This window comes from Canis lupus, chromosome 33 (assembly GCF_048164855.1).
Source record: "Canis lupus baileyi chromosome 33, mCanLup2.hap1, whole genome shotgun sequence".
NCBI classification, from domain to species: Eukaryota; Metazoa; Chordata; class Mammalia; order Carnivora; family Canidae; genus Canis; species Canis lupus.
In genome coordinates this window covers 28,107,456-28,115,392 of record NC_132870.1, presented here as the reverse complement: position 1 = coordinate 28,115,392, position 7,937 = coordinate 28,107,456, and the positions used below count along the sequence as shown (strand labels likewise).

Below are 7,937 nucleotides of genomic sequence, written 5' to 3'. Positions count from 1 at the left end.
TTGGACCAGGGAACATCGGAGGAGTAGTGGTGGTGGTGGCTGGCAGTAGCAGTGAGGGCTATGATGAGGGAGGAGTGGCAGCATGAGGGTGAGGCAATGCGTGTTAACTGCTTTCACAAGGCTGGGCTCATAGCCTCTGTATTGTTCATGTGGTCAGGGCAAGCATGACTGCATGCTTATATTGTAGAGGTAAGTTATAGGGTCAATGATCTCTACTTTTGGGAAAATCTCAAAATCTTGAAAAATCCCGGGATCCCTGGGTGGCGCAGCGGTTTGGTGCCTGCCTTTGGCCCAGGGCGCGATCCTGGCGACCCGGGATCGAATCCCACGTCGGGCTCCCGGTGCATGGAGCCTGCTTCTCCCTCTGCCCGTGTCTCTGCCTCTCTCTCTCTCTCTCTCTCTGTCTGTGTGACTATCATAAATAAATTAAAAAAAAAAAAAAAGAAAGAAAAATCCCTTCATAGAGCCAAAAAGGGACAATTGATAAAGGGTTATTCCAAAGCAAGTAAGGAAGAATTTGCAACACACCCCATCCCTCATGTTTTTTTTTTTTTCTTTCTATTCAGTCAATGTGTTATTTGAATTTCATTGCATAATTACCATGAATTTCCACATATTCTTTAATTCCCCTAAAAAAATCCCATGACATAGGTTATTCATTATTTCTCTTTTATAGATGAAGAAATGAGATTCAGAGAAGTGGAGGTGACTTAATTAAGGTCAACAAGTGGATCAGACTCCATTTTAGTCCCTCTAGCCACTAGAGGCTAGTGGCCTGGTGACTACCCTTTTTACCTTTCATGAACCACCACATTATCCTTTATCGTTGCCCAAAGGTTATACCTGTTTTCAGAGCTTTGGACATTGATGCCATGAGCCTTATGCTAAGCTTTGATGACAGAATGACAGATTTTTTAAATTAGCACTGCAGGGCTCTGAATAAAGTCATACTGAAAACTCAACAAACAGTATTCTTGCTCAACAAAAGTACTTGGTGGATTTTTTTTTTTCAGCAGTACATATTACGGTCATTAAATGCCATTAAGAGAAATGGGGCTTGTTGAAATGGAATTGGGGTACACAGTGGACTTAATTTCTTAGGGAATAAAGTTTCATTTGAATAGTGTTTAGAAAAAGCAAGAGAAATAAAATGGAAAAAAGAAACAAAAGCAGGTTCAATTAAATCCACTTTTACTTGTGAAATAGAGTTCCTTAAGTCAATACAGCTTTTAAATTCTACTGTATTTGGCAACATTTGTGACATCCAAGTGTCTAATAGAAAGTGACTCGAAGTGGAGGCCTTTTTATGTGAATGGAGTGGCAGCGGTTCTATGTGAACAAAACAGATGAACAGATGCTCAGGAAAGCAAGTTCTCTCCCGCTGGGAGGGGATGTTTAATATGTATCAGCCCATCAGTCTTTGCGAGGCACTCACTTCTTCCCAGAGCAAAGCAGTTTATCACAAGGGCTCAAGTCTACTAGAATTTCAGGCTGCCATTCTGGGCACTGGTGAGGTCCTGACCGTATGTTCAAAAATAAAAAAGATCAAAGCACTAATAAGTAGTGGTCAGCATGCCTTTAGTCAGTACGAAAGAAGAAACAAAACAGGGCAGCAGCCTTTATTTCAGCAACTGTGCTAGGAAAGCCCCAAATCACTACCACACCAGGAACTGCAAGGAATTCTGGGAACACAGTGTATAAATCAGGCAGCAGGTCTGTTTTAGAATGCAGAAAGCAAAAAGCAAACAAAAAATCCACCCTAAATAAAAGCAACGTGCTTACGCACATCAGATAGCAACATCTTACATATTTTGCAGTTTGATGCTCAGCTTAAAGAGCTTTCACAGATGGTTTATTTTGAACTCATGAACATGGGGCAAACATTGAGCTTTAGGACATAATCACAGGACTTCAGTCCAGCTTCTTTCATGGGAACAGAAACAGTGTTAACAATTAAACATAGTATTTTGTTTTCTGGGTCCTGTGCTCCTAACATCTGCCTGATGTCTGCCACCATCAGGAGGTGTATAGCTTCTCTGCGCTTACACTTTTTCCTAATCAGGCTTCCAGGGAGTGATGATTGATGCCAAAGGATAGTCTCTCCAAATCCATGATTTCCTTGGTCTCTTTAGTTGCAGTTTTCAAGAGTACAAGTGGGGAATAGGTGAGAAAGGAGCACCATGGCAGTATAATAACCCGTGTAGTAAAGAACCAGTCACAGAAAGGTTAAGAAGAACAAAGTATGCTTTGGGTAGAATGCAAAGCTACATTAAATTGCTCTGGTTCAGAGATCCCTCAGCTGCCTGCTTTTAGAGCACCAATGTCAAAATAGTCAAAAGAGTGATTTGGGGGTTGTTGGAGAAAAGGAGAGAGGGCAATAATGTGCCCAAATCTGAATGTGTACAGGATTGTGGAGTCAATTTAGCAGCCAGAAGAGACAGTAAATGCCAGAGTTCTCTGTCCATCCACCTTGACTTGGGAAGGAAGTCAGGGAGCTCTACTGCTTTGTGAAATTTCTCAAGAGCCCTTGGAGATAATAGGTCTGTTAGGAATAGTGGCTTTTTGCAGATGTGTGACTTTTGCTTTTATCCCATAACCATCCACAAGAACTTAGGATCACACAGAAAGGGACCATAGCAAACTCCTCCCAAACTGTAGCTTGTATTCTAGGGACGGAGCTTTATACAGTTATTCATTCATTCATTTATTTCTTCCACTTCTTTTGGTCACTTAATTAGTGAAGGTACCAAGTCTGGCATTGGGAGGATAAAAGATACAGTGAAGACACATGCCCATTCCAGCCTACTAGACAGTGTCCCTGCTCCGCTAGATAGTGTCAGCCTGAGCCTCTTGATCACTTGGATGTTGTGATGCACTCACAGATTTTCCCATCTGTTTCCAGCAGTGACTCTTCCTCAGGCTCTGTGGGCTTGCTATGTACTGCCACTCCTGCAGTAGTAGACTCTTCCTGACAAATTAGAGATGAAAAAATAAGGCCTTATCCATGCTGGCTCAGTAAAACCACCAGTTTCCGAAAACCAGTTCATAGCCTCAGAAACTTTCTGTGGATTTAGATGAAGCAGTTAGGTGAGGGGAAGAGCATTGATTAGAGAGGCCTCTGATTTTGAGACCTGGATATATCTACTTTCAGAAAGATGATGACCTTGGGAACCACTCTATTCCTTTTTGCAGGTCGTTCTTAAGTCCAGAGATCACTGGTCTCTGAATTAGAAAGGCCACAAGAGCCCCTCTGCCCCCCACTGAATAGCAAAATGACAGATTTGAGAGGCTCTCAATTTACTGAAGGAGATAAATAGAATGCCCACTCCATCTTTCAAATGGAAATGTGTTTCAGGAAAGCATGCATGCTCACACTCAAGATGATCTAGCCTTGTTCTCTGGGATAATGGTGGCAAAATACCTCACTCTTCTCATTTGTTTATCCTAATCTTAGTCTCCATCCATTCACTTTCTGGCCCCTCTTGCCTGGGATGCCCTAATAGAGTCCTTTCTCCTCTTGCATCTCCTCGAGCTGCCTCCGCAGGATGGCCAAAGCCTACGTCCTCTCCAAGACCCTTTTACTACATACACATTGGTCTTTCCCCCCTCTGAGCTTCTGGAACCAAGCTTCCCAGTAGAGCAGGCACTGGCCCCATGTGGTTATCAAGTATTTGAAATATGGCATGTCCACACTGAGAAATGCTGTTAAGTATAAACATACACTAGATTTCAAAGATGTAGTACAAAATAAAGAATGCAAGATGATTAATTTTTTATTGATTTCATGTTCAAATGAATATTTTGAATTATTGGCTTACGTAATATATATTCATAAGTTAATACCTGTTTCTTCTTTCTAAAATGTGACTACTAGAAAATTTAAAATTACATACGTGGCTTACATTATAATTCTAGTGGATGGTGCTATTACAACACTTGGGGTCTGAAATAATTTATCACTGGGTTATTTTTTTGGTCAGGATTCCCACCAACAGTACAGAAGTGTTCCCTTTTCTCCACATGCATCCACCATTTGTAATTGTCTTTTTGACAATGGTGATTCTAGCAGGTGTGAAATGATATCTCATTGTGCTTTTAATTTGCATTTCTCTAATTAACAGTGATGTTGCATATCTTTTTATGTACCTGTTGGTCTTTTGCATATCTTTTTTGGAAAAATGTCTATTCAGGCCCTTTGCCTACTTTGTAGTTTTTTTTTTTTTTTATGCTATCAAGTTGTATGAGTTCTTTTTATACATTGGATATTAACCCCTTATCAATTATATGGTTTGCAAATCTCTTTTCTCATTCCAAAGGTTGTCTTTTCACTTTGTTTATGGTTTCTTTTGCTATGCAGAAGCTCTTTAGCTTGATGTATTCATGCTTATTTTTGATTTTGTTATTTGTGCTTTAGGTGTCATATCCAAAACATCATTACCAGGATCATGTCAAGAAGCTTTGTTTCTATGTTTTCTTCTAGGATTTTTTTTTTTTTTTAATGATAGTCACAGAGAGAGAGAGAGAGAGAGAGAGAGAGAGAGAGAGAGAGAGACATAGGCAGAGGGAGAAGCAGGCTCCATGCACGGGGAGTCTGAAGTGGGATTCGATCCCGGGTCTCCAGGATCGCGCCCTGGGCCAAAGGCAGGCGCTAAACCGCTGCGCCACCCAGGGATCCCTCTTCTAGGTATTTCTTGGCTTCAGGTCTTACATTAAACTCTTTAATCCATTTTTGGTTAATTTTTATGAGTGGTGTAAGATATGGATCCATTTCATTCTTTTATATGCCAATATCCAATTATCCCAACACCATTTACTGAAGAACCTATCTTTTCTCCATTGAGTACTCTTGGTTTCCTTGTCAAATATTAGTTGACCATTTATGTTTGGGTTTATTTCAGGGCTCTAGATCTCTTCCATTGGTCTATTTGTCTTGTTTTTATGCCAGTATGTGTTTTGACGACTGTAGCTTAAAATCAGGAAGAGTGGTATCTTTGTTCTTTCTCAGGAATTTTTTGTTTTGTTTTGTTTTGTTATTTGGGGTCTTTTATGGTTCCATATAAATTTCAGGAGAGTTTTTACACTTGTGTAAAAAATGCCTTTGTACTCTTGAGAGGGACTGCACTGAATCCATAGAAGGCATTTGTAGTATTGACATTTTAGCAATATCATTTTTTCCAGGTCACAAATGTGGGATATCTTTCCACTTATTTCTGTCATCTTCAATTTCTTTCATCGGTATCTTACATTTTTCAGAGTAGAGATCTTTCATCTCCTTAGTTAACTTTATTCCTAGGTATTTTATTGTTTTTGTTGCCATCTTAAATGGGATGAGTTAATTTTTTCAGAAAATTTGTTGTTAGTATATAGAAACCCTACTTATTTTGTATGTTAATTTTGTATCCTTCAACTTTAGTGAATTTACTGATTAGATCTAATCAAAATTTGGTTGAGTTTTTAGGATTTTCTATGTACAAAATCATGTCACCTGAAAATAAAGCCAATTTTACTTTTTCCTTTTTAATTCTGATACTATTTATTTATATGACTTATTGTCCTAGTTAGGACATCTTAGTACTATGCTGAAAATGAATGGTGAGAGTAGATACCCTTGCTTATTCCTGATCTTAGGAACAACCTAAGGCTTTCAGCCTTTCACCATTGACTATGATGTTAGCTGTGGACTTGTCATATATGGCCTTCATTATATTGATATATGTTTCTTCTATGCCTAATTCGTTAGAAGTTTTTATCATGAATGGATGCTGATTTTTGCTAAACGCTTTCTTCGTATCTATTGAAATGATCATGTGGTTCTTTTCTTTCATTCTATCTGATGTATCACATTGATCAATTTGCATTTGTTGCATCCTTGCATCCCTGGGATAGATATCACTTGATGATGGTGAATGATCCTTTTAGTGTGCTTCTGAATTCAGTTTGTTAGTATTTTATTGGGAGGTTTTGCATCTGTATTCATCAGGGATATTCTTTTTGAGTAGTGCACTTTTCTGGCTTTGGTATTAAGATGATGCTGCTTCATAAGATGAGTTTGGGAGTGTTCCTATCTGTTTGATTTTTTAAAGAGTTTGAGAAATATTGGTGTTAACCTTCTTAAATATTTGATAAAATTCATTGTGTAGCTGTTTGGCCCTGGGCTTTTCTTCATTGGGAGGTTTTTGATTACTAATTCAATCTCTTTACTAGTAATTAGTCTATTCAGATTTTCTATTTCTTCCTGACCCAGTCTAGCTTAGTTGTAAGTATCTAAGAATATTCAGTCTTTTTCCAGTGTCCAATTTGTTGATATATGGTTGTTCATTGGAGCTTTTACAATCTTTTGAATTTCTGTGATATCAGTTATAATGCCTTCTTTTTATTTATAATTTTGTTGATCTGGTCCTTTTCCTTTTTTCCTTGCTTAATCTAGCTAAGGCTTTGTGAATTTTGTTCATCTTTTGAAAAAAATCAATTCTTAGTTTGGTTAATCTTTTCTATTGTTTTCTGTTCTTTATTTCATTTATTTCTGCTCTAATCTCCATTATTTCCTTTTTTCTGCTTAGGGTTCTGTTTTTCTTTTTTTAGCTCCTTAAAGTATAGAGTTAGGTTGTTTATTTTTGTTCTTTCTTCTTAGTATAGGAATTTACTGCTTTGGCATTTTCTCTTGAACTCCTTTTGCCATATCCTACAAGTTCTAGTATATTGTGTTCCCATTTCGTTTGTCTCATGAAACTTTATTTTTCTATTTTTTATTTTTTTAAAGACTTTATTTATTTATTCATAAGAGGCATACAAGGAAAGGCAGAGACATAGGCAGAGGGAGAAGTAGGCTTTCTGCAGGAAGCCTGATGCAGGACTCGATCCCAGGACCCCAGGATCACAACCTGAGGTAAAGGCAGACACTCAACCACAGAGCCACCTGGGTGCCCTCAAGAAACTTAAAAAAAATTTTTTTTATTAATTTATTTGAGAGAGAGAGAGCAGGGGGTGGGGAAGAAGGAGAGGGAAATAATCTCAAGCAGACTCTGCAGCAAGCATGGAGCTTGTCTCAGGGCTTGATCTCATGACCCTGAAATCACAGCCTGAGCCAAACACCAAGAGTCTGACATTCAACCAACTGAGCCCCCAGGCACCCCTCAAGAAACTTTTAAATTTCCCATTTAATTTCTTCTCTGATCCATTGGTTGTTCTGGAGAGTGTTAACTTCCATGTGTTTTTGACTTTTCTAGTTTTCTTTTTGTTGATATCTAGTTTCATGCTATTGTGGTCAGAGAAGATACTTGGTATAATTTCAATCATTCTGAGTTTGCTATGATTTGTTTTGTGGCCTACCATATGGTCTAGCCTAGAAAATGTTTCATGTACACTTAGAGTGTACATGAAACATTAGAATATATACATACATTAGAATATATGTATACATTATACATTAGAATTATATACATTATATACATACATATTATATATACATATATAATGTATATATAATTATATACATTAGAATATAGAAGAGTCTATATTCTGCTGCTGTTGGAGAGAATGTTCTGTGTATATCTGTTAGCTCTCTTTGGTTGATAGTGTTCAAATCCACTGTTTTCTTATTGATTCTCTGTCTGGATGATCTATCTGTTGTTGAGAGTGAGATAAGTCCTCAACTGTTATTGTATTACTGTTTATTTCTCCTTTTAGTTCTGTTGATTTTGTTTTATATAATTAGATCCTTTGATGTTGGGTGTATAAATATTTATAATTATTACATCTTCTTGATATATTGACCACCATTTATCATTATATAATGATCTTCTTGTCTCTCTTTACCATTTTTAATGTTTTATGTCTGATACAATTATAGCTATCCCCCTTTTTTGATTACCATTTACTTGAAATGTCTTTTTTCATCTCTTTAATCTCTATGTGTGTTTTTGAGGCTAAAGAGAGTT

The 7,937-nt window shown here is 37.6% G+C and overlaps 1 long non-coding RNA gene across 1 annotated transcript in view; it reads left to right on the top strand.

Annotated features, from left to right (window-relative positions):
• Positions 1-12: 12 nt before the first annotated feature.
• LOC140623638 (uncharacterized) overlaps positions 13-7,937 on the top strand; it is a 105,809-nt gene continuing 97,884 nt past the window's right edge. The window contains exon 1 of the long non-coding RNA XR_012023193.1: positions 13-189. This is a non-coding gene — a long non-coding RNA (uncharacterized lncRNA). The remainder of the gene's footprint in view (positions 190-7,937) is intronic.